We start from the raw sequence: 9234 nt of genomic DNA, 5'->3' as shown, positions 1-9234 counted from the left end.
TTAGGCTTGTGTCGTGACTTTACTTTCATTAATCTGATGACTTATTTATTTAATTCACTATGTTTAATTGTTATCCGATTTAAAATAATCATGTAACAATTAACTCATTAGGAATTTGGGGCACCACGGAAGAGGTTGTTTAAAGAGTTACCATCTCCCGAATTAAACTCTAAGGTACAGTTGAAGTCGGAAGTTTACATACACTTATGTTGGAGTCATTAAAACTCGTTTTTTCAACCATTCCACAAATTTCTTGTTAATAAACTATAGTTTTGGCAAGTCGGTTAGGACATCTACTTTGTGCATGACACAAGTAATTTTCCAACAATTGTTTACAGGCAGATTATTTCACTTATAATTCACTGTATCACAATTCCAGTGGGTCAGAAGTTTACATACACTAAGTTGACTGTGCCTTTAAACAGCTTGGAAAATTCCAGAAAATGATGTCATGGATTCAGAAGCTTCTGATAGGCTAATTGACATCATTTGAGTCAATTGGAGGTGTACCTGTGGATGTATTTCAAGGCCTACCTTCAAACTCAGTGCCTCTTTGCTTGACATCATGGGAAAATCAAAAGAAATCAGCCAAGACCTCAGAAAAAAAATTGTAGACCTCCACAAGTCTGGTTCATCCTTGGGAGCAATTCCAAAACGCCTGAAGGTACCACGTTCATCTGTACAAACAACAGTATGCAAGTATAAACACCATGGGACCACGCAGCCATCATACCGCTCAGGAAGGAGACACATTTTGTCTCCTAGAGATGAACATACTTTGGTGTGAAAAGTGCAAATCAATCCTAGAACAACAGAAAAGGACCTTGTGAAGATGCTGGAGGAAACAGGTACAAAAGTTCCTATATCGACATAACCTGAAAGGCCGCTCAGCAGGGAAGAAGACACTGCTCCAAAACCGCCATAAAAAAGCCAGACTACGGTTTGCAACTGCATGTGGGGACAAAGATCGTACTTTTTGGAGAAATGTCCTCTGGTCTGATGAAACAAAAATAGAACTGTTTGGCCATAATGACCATCGTTATGCTGGGAGGAAAAAGGGGGAGGCTTGCAAGCCGAAGAACACCATCCCAACTGTGAAGCACGGGGGTGGCAGCATCATGTTGTGGGGGTGCTTTGCTGCAGGAGGGACTGGTGCACAAAATAGATGGTATCATGAGGGAGGAACATTATGTGGATATATTGAAGCAACATCTCAAGACATCAGTCAGGAAGTTAAAGCTTGGTTGCAAATGGGTCTTCCAAATGGACAATCACCCCAAGCATACTTCCAAAGTTGTGGCAAAATGGCTTAAGGACAACAAAGTCAAGGTATTGGAGTGGCCATCACAAATCCCTGACCTAAATCTCATAGAACATTTTTGGGCAGAACTGAAAAAGCGTGTGCGAGCAAGGAGGCCTACAAACCTGACTCAGTTACACCAGCTCTGTCAGGAGGAATGGGCCAACATTCACCCAACTTATTGTGGGAAGCTTATAGAAGGCTAATCAAAAAGTTTGACCCAAGTTAAACAATTAAAGGCAATGCTACCAAATACTAATTGAATGTATCTAAACTTCTGACCCACTGGGAATGTGATGAAAGAAATAAAAGCTGAAATAAATCACTCTACTATTATTCCGACTTTTCACATTCTTAAAATAAAGTGGTGATCCTACCTGACCTAAGACAGAGCATTTTTAATAGGATTAAATGTCAGGAATTGGGAAAAACTGAGTTTAAATGTATTTGGCTAAGGTGTATGCAAACTTCCGACTTCAACTGTATATACCTATCACATCCATAAACAGTCAACTTATTAAATCATAACCTCTTATATCATTCTGAACAGTCGTAACCTCATGCATCTGCAAAAAACCCAGCCTTACTCATGCTTCAGTACTACACAAATTGGTTTAATTATTTATTTACTAGCTAACTAAATATTAAACAGGATAAACACACAAGGTATAGATTGACTAGAAACATAATACGATGGAAACAGGTCCCTAGATGACTGATAACAATATCACGGCTTGTTACAGAGATGGGGGGTGGGACACTAATCGTTGTTACATTTTAGAACTATTCTCACATTGATCGTATACTTTGCACACGAACCGCCGCCCATTTGGAATAAGATATCATGAATGTATTTACGTGTGAGTGCCCTTGACCGCCGTTTATCTCTGTTGGAACCAGGATGTGGGTTGGCCTTTCAGCGGCACGCTTGTAAGGCTCTGATAGTCCGAAAGGGTCCGGACCCATCTCTTCTACTGTTGTTCACTCTGGAAGATAGCCAGCCATGTCGACGGTTCCCATTGGTGATGGTAGGAGAATACGGTGATTTGAGACTTTTAGTAGGATGGAATGGTTTGAAGACTAGGATGGTGCCACTTATATTCGCTTTTCTCGATATCTGACTAAGGACAGCTAATCAGCTGTACAAGTGATTGTCTGGGAGATGAGCTTCTCACCTACACCTCGTGTTGATTATTCAGGGTTCAGGATTTAGACCACTTTACATGCACAGCTGCAACCTGGCAATGTTCTGGTCTGAAATGTTAATTCGTAACCAGTTATTTTATTCACTCTGGTCGAAACGGATGGTTCCATCAGCCTGACACGCTCTCTGACCTCACTCGGGGCGTGGCTACTTATATTGTAAAGGATATGATCGCAAGTTCTCTTATGACTCCTAATTTTTCATATATGCAGAATGTATTGGATGGAAACTTGACAGATAAAGGGGATATACTTTCCAAGTTACAGTATTTCATCCATACCATTTTTCATTCCTTCCTTTTGTTCATACTGGAGGGGGATAAAGAGTCCCCTTCTCCAGTAATTTACAAGAGGGTGTGAACTGTTAACCATCCAGCAGCTCCCTCCCAAACCAGATGGGATGGCGTATCGCTGCAGAATGCTGCGGTAGCCATGCTGGTTGTGTGTCTTGAATTCTAAATAAATCAGACAGTGTCACTAGAAAAGCACCCCCACACCATCTCCTCCATGCTTCATGGTGGGAACCATACATGCGGAGATCATCCGGTTGGAACCATAAATCTCCAATTTGGACTTATCAGACCAAAGGACAGATTTCCACAGGTCTAATGTCCATTGCTTGTGTTCCTTGGCCCAAGCAAGTCTCTTCTTCTTATTGTTGTCCTTTAGTAGTGGTTTCTTTTCAGTAACTCGGCCATGAAGGCCTGATTCACACATTCTTCTCTGAACAGTTGATGTTGAGATGTCTTATTTTAACTCTAAAGCATTTATTTTGGTTGCAATTTCTGAGGCTGGTAACTCTAATGAACTTATCCTCTGCAGCAGAGGTAACTCTGAGTTTCATCATAGCTCTTAAATGGTTTTTGCGACTTCACTTGAAGAAACATTCAAAGTTCTTGAAATGTTCGGGATTGACTAACCGTCATGTCTTAAAGTAATGATGGACTGTCGTTTCTCTTTGCTTATTTGAGCTGTTCTTGCCATAATATGGACATGGTATTTTACCAAATAGGGCAATCTCCTGTATACCACCCCTACCTTGTCACAACACAACTGTTTGGCTCAAATGCTTTAAGAAGGAAAGAAATTCCACAAATTAACTTTTAAGAAGGCACACCTTTATTGAAATGCATTCCAGGTGACTCATGACTCATGAAGCTGGTTGAGAGAATGCCAAGAGTGTGCGAAGCTGTCATCAAGGTAATGGGTGGCTACTTTGAAGAATCTCAAATATAAAACATATTTTGATTTGTTTAACACTTTTTTGCTTACCACATGATTCCATGTGTTATTTCATAGTTTTGATGTCTTCACTATTATTTTACAATGTAGAAAATAGTAAAACTAATGAAAAACCCTGGAATGAGTAGGTGTGTCCAAACTTTTGACTGGTACCGGGTTTGGAGCGGGTAGTCGCACTTCGCTTCGCTCCACAGGTAATATTACATTTCATTACATTACAACGGTTTGATTTGTTTGATCTGAGCAATTTTTTCTTAGCTAGCTACATAGCCGTCTTTGTATCAAAGATAATTGTGTAGTTTAGAGTAATTATCGAGGTTAGCTAGCCAGCCAGCTGTTTTCGTCCTCCTAACTTAGTCAACACTGCTTGCTAGCCAACGAGCCAACTTCTACCGACTAGCAGCACTGTAGAAACTATTACATTACAACGGAACGACTTGATTAGTGTAGTGCTAGCTAGCTACATAGCTGTCTTTGCTGTATTTGTATCTAAGATAATTGTGTAGTTTAGAGTAATTTATTGAGGTTAGCTAGCCAGCCGCGCCGCGACGCCGTTGTCCAGACTTAGTCAACACACCTAGTCATCATCAAACCCACTGCTAGCTAGCCAACCTTTACTGACTAGCAGCACTGTAGAAACTAATACACTACAACGGAACGATTTGACTAGTGCAGTGTTAGTTGTCTTTGTCATAGTTTGATAATTGTGTAGTTTAGAGTAATTATCGAGGTTAGCTAGCCAGCCGCGCCGCGATGCGACGCCGTTGTCCAGACTTAGTCAACACACCTAGTCATCATCAAACCCACTGCTAGCTAGCCAAGCTTTACTGACTAGCAGCACTGTAGAAACTAATACACTACAACGGAACGATTTGACTAGTGCAGTGTTAGTTGTCTTTGTCATAGTTTGATAACTGTGTAGTTTAGAGTAGTTATCGAGGTTAGCTAGCCAGCTATTTTCGTCCCCCGCGACGCCATAGTTGCTTTTGTATCATGATAAGGTGTAGTACTGAAACTATCGAGGTTACCTAGCCAGCTACACGTTCAAACAAAGTCAACAACGCAGCCACTGCTAGCTAGCCTACTTCACCAGCCAGCAGTACTGTATCATCTTCGTCATTTTAGTCAATAACATTTTTGCAACGTAAGCTTAACTTTCTGAACATTCGAGAAGTGTAGTCCACTTGTCATTCCAATCTCCTTTGCATTAGCGTAGCCTCTTCTGTAGCCTGTCAACTATGTGTCTGTCTATCCCTGTTCTCTCCCCTCTGCACAGGCCACACAAACGCTTCACACCGCGTGGCCGCTGCCACTCTAACCTGGTGGTCCCAGCGCGCACGACGCACGTGGAGTTCCAGGTCTCCGGCAGCCTCTGGAACTGCCGGTCTGCGGCCAACAAGGCAGAGTTCATCTCAGCCTATGCTACCCTCCAGCACCTCGACTTCTTGGCACTGACGGAAACTTGGATTACCACAGATAACAGTGCTACTCCTACTGCTCTCTCCTCGTCTGCCCACGTGTTCTCGCATACCCCGAGACCATCTGGTCAGCGGGGTGGTGGCACTGGAATCCTCATCTCTCCCAAGTGGACATTCTCTCTTTCTCCCCTGACCCATCTGTCTATCTCCTCATTTGAATTCCATGCTGTCACAGTTACCAGCCCTTTCAAGCTTAACATCCTTATCATTTATCGCCCTCCAGGTTCCCTTGGAGAGTTCATCAATGAGCTTGACGTCTTGATAAGTTCCTTTCCTGAGGATGGCTCACCTCTCACAGTTCTGGGTGACTTTAACCTCCCCACGTCTACCTTTGACTCATTCCTCTCTGCCTCCTTCTTTCCACTCCTCTCCTCTTTTGACCTCACCCTCTCACCTTCCCCCCCTACTCACAAGGCAGGCAATACGCTTGACCTCATCTTTACTAGATGCTGTTCGTCCACTAATCTCATTGCAACTCCCCTCCAAGTCTCCGACCACTACCTTGTATCCTTTTCCCTCTCGCTCTCATCCAACACTTCTCACTCTGCCCCTACTCGGATGGTATTGCGCCGTCCCAACCGTCGCTCTCTCTCTCCCGCTACTCTCTCCTCTTCCATCCTATCATCTCTTCCCTCTGCTCAAACCTTCTCCAACCTATCCCGATTCTACCTCCTCAACCCTCCTCTCCTCCCTTTCTGCATCCTTTGATTCTCTATGTCCCCTATCCTCCAGGCCGGCTCGGTCCTCCCCTCCTGCTCCGTGGCTCGACGACTCATTGCGAGCTCACAGAACAGGGCCCCGGGCAGCCGAGCGGAAATGGAGGAAAACTCGCCTCCCTGCGGACCTGGCATCCTTTCACTCCCTCCTCTCTACATTTTCCTCTTCTGTCTCTGCTGCTTATGCCACTTTCTACCACTCTAAATTCCAAGCATCTGCCTCTAACCCTAGGAAGCTCTTTGCCACCTTCTCCTCCCTCCTGAAACCTCCGCCCCCTCCCCCCCCCTCCGCCCTCTCTGCGGATGACTTCGTCAACCATTTTGAAAAGAAGGTCGACGACATCCGATCCTCGTTTGCTAAGTCAAACGACACCGCTGGTCCTGCTCACACTGCCCTACCCTGTGCTTTGACCTCTTTCTCCCCTCTCTCTCCAGATGAAATCTCGCGTCTTGTGACGGCCGGCCGCCCAACAACCTGTCCGCTTGACCCTATCCCCTCCTCTCTTCTCCAGACCATTTCCGGAGACCTTCTCCCCTTCCTCACCTTGCTCATCAACTCATCCTTGACCGCTGGCTACGTCCCTTCCGTCTTCAAGAGAGCGAGAGTTGCACCCCTTCTGAAAAAACCTACACTCGATCCCTCCGATGTCAACAACTACAGACCAGTATCCCTTCTTTCTTTTCTCTCCAAAACTCTTGAACGTGCCGTCCTTGGCCAGCTCTCCTGCTATCTCTCTCAGAATGACCTTCTCGATCCAAATCAGTCAGGTTTCAAGACTGGTCATTCAACTGAGACTGCTCTTCTCTGTGTCACGGAGGCTCTCCGCACTGCTAAAGCTAACTCTCTCTCCTCTGCTCTCATCCTCCTAGACCTATCTGCTGCCTTTGATACGGTAAACCATCAGATCCTCCTCTCCACCCTCTCCGAGTTGGGCATCTCCGGCGCGGCCCACGCTTGGATTTTGTCCTACCTGACAGGTCGCTCCTACCAGGTAGCGTGGCGAGAATCTGTCTCCGCACCACGTGCTCTCACCACTGGTGTCCCCCAGGGCTCTATTCCAGGCCCTCTCCTATTCTCGCTATACACCAAGTCACTTGGCTCTGTCATATCCTCACATGGTCTCTCCTACCATTGCTATGCAGACGACACACAACTAATCTTCTCCTTTCCCCCTTCTGATAACCAGGTGGCGAATCGCATCTCTGCATGTCTGGCAGACATATCAGTGTGGATGACGGATCACCACCTCAAGCTGAACCTTGGCAAGACGGAGCTGCTCTTCCTCCCGGGGAAGGACTGCCCGTTCCATGATCTCGCCATCACGGTTGACAACTCCATTGTGTCCTCCTCCCAGAGTGCTAAGAACCTTGGAGTGACCCTGGACAACACCCTGTCGTTCTCTACTAACATCAAGGCGGTGACCCGATCCTGTAGGTTCATGCTCTACAACATTCGCAGAGTACGACCCTGCCTCACACAGGAAGCGGCGCAGGTCCTAATCCAGGCACTTGTCATCTCCCGTCTGGATTACTGCAACTCGCTGTTGGCTGGACTCCCTGCCTGTGCCATTAAACCCCTACAACTCATCCAGAACACCGCAGCCCGTCTGGTGTTCAACCTTCCCAAGTTCTCTCACGTCACCCCGCTCCTCCGCTCTCTCCACTGGCTTCCTGTTGAAGCTTGCATCCGCTACAAGACCATGGTGCTTGCCTACGGAGCTGTGAGGGGAACGGCACCTCCGTACCTTCAGGCTCTGATCAGGCCCTACACCCAAACAAGGGCACTGCGTTCATCCACCTCTGGCCTGCTCGCCTCCCTACCTCTGAGGAAGCACAGTTCCCGCTCAGCCCAGTCAAAACTGTTCGCTGCTCTGGCACCCCAATGGTGGAACAAGCTCCCTCACGACGCCAGGACAGCGGAGTCAATCACCACCTTCCGGAGACACCTGAAACCCCACCTCTTTAAGGAATACCTAGGATAGGATAAAGTAATCCTTCTAACCCCCCCCCCCCTAAAGATTTAGATGCACTATTGTAAAGTGGTTGTTCCACTGGATATCATAAGGTGAATCCACCGATTTGTAAGTCGCTCTGGATAAGAGCGTCTGCTAAATGACTTAAATGTAAATGTTGTTAGTGGCCGGTGACGTAGGGTTCAGCCAGTAGTTGGACAGTCGAGGAGGGAGGGCTGGGGGCTAGGGAGAAGAGGAGATTGGGGGCAATTGGTTGGTTTCACTGTGAGGCCTGCTTTTTATGTTACATCCATGAGCTTATCAGAAGAAAAGATAATTACATTTTAGAAAAACAATGGCAACACTAGCTATTCTCTCATGGAACTTGAAAGTCCTTAATAGTCCGATCAAACGTTCCAGCTATCCTAGCAACAAAAAAAACATATTGATATTGCAATGCTCCAAGAAATACACCTGCACCAAAAGGACACAAGTATAATAGAGAACCATTTGGCTGCTTTTTCATCAGCCCCAAACAAAACTAAGGGTGTAATCATATCGTTTCAAACTCAAAATCACCATCCTTGGTAAAGGAGAAGACCAAGAAGGCAGAATCACTTTCCTTAAATGTATCCATAATGGTAAGAATTTCATTTATTAATGTGTATGCTCCAAATTCATATGATCCTAAGTTTGTTTTAATTCTCTGAACAGCAAATTTTTAGAATTAACTTAATTCCAACTGGTTATAGGGACAGACATGAATGCAATTCTGGACATGCAGGGAAAATCTAATAAGACTGACTACAATCCACAGGCAACCAAGGTTTTCCAACATATACTCTCTGATTACCACCTCATTGATGCCTGGCGAGCTCATAACCATAAGGCAAAATAGTACACTTTCTATTCAAACAGGCAGAAAACATTCTCCTGAATCGATTTTGTACTGTTATCTACTCTTATTTTCTTTAATCAAGAAAATGGAAATTCGATACATGAGCCTATCTGATCATCATGCTTTCTACTGCCAGATTCAAATTTCAGGACCTCCTAAAAGAGCTACAAGATGGCGCTTTAATGTTTCCTTACTACAAAATCGGACTAATTTGGAACTGAATTTAATTTATAATGATTAACAAAAATTCGGTCCATAATCCTCTGATTTTATGGTTCAAAGGTTTTACTAAACAATGCAAACGCATTTGCATCTGGGCTGAATAAATCACAATTAACCTTCTTTAGTCAATTTCCACTGCCCCATGGAAATCTAATTAGCATAATACAAAAAATCTGTCTGTTTAAGCTAGAGATATTTTTTTGCATGGGCGGCGTCTCAATCC

The sequence above is a fragment of the Salmo salar genome, chromosome 04 (genome assembly GCF_965601325.2).
Source record: "Salmo salar chromosome 04, fSalSal1, whole genome shotgun sequence".
In the NCBI taxonomy this organism is placed as follows: Eukaryota; Metazoa; Chordata; class Actinopteri; order Salmoniformes; family Salmonidae; genus Salmo; species Salmo salar.
The sequence above is the reverse complement of the archived record's forward strand: the minus strand, read 5'-3'. Positions refer to the sequence as shown.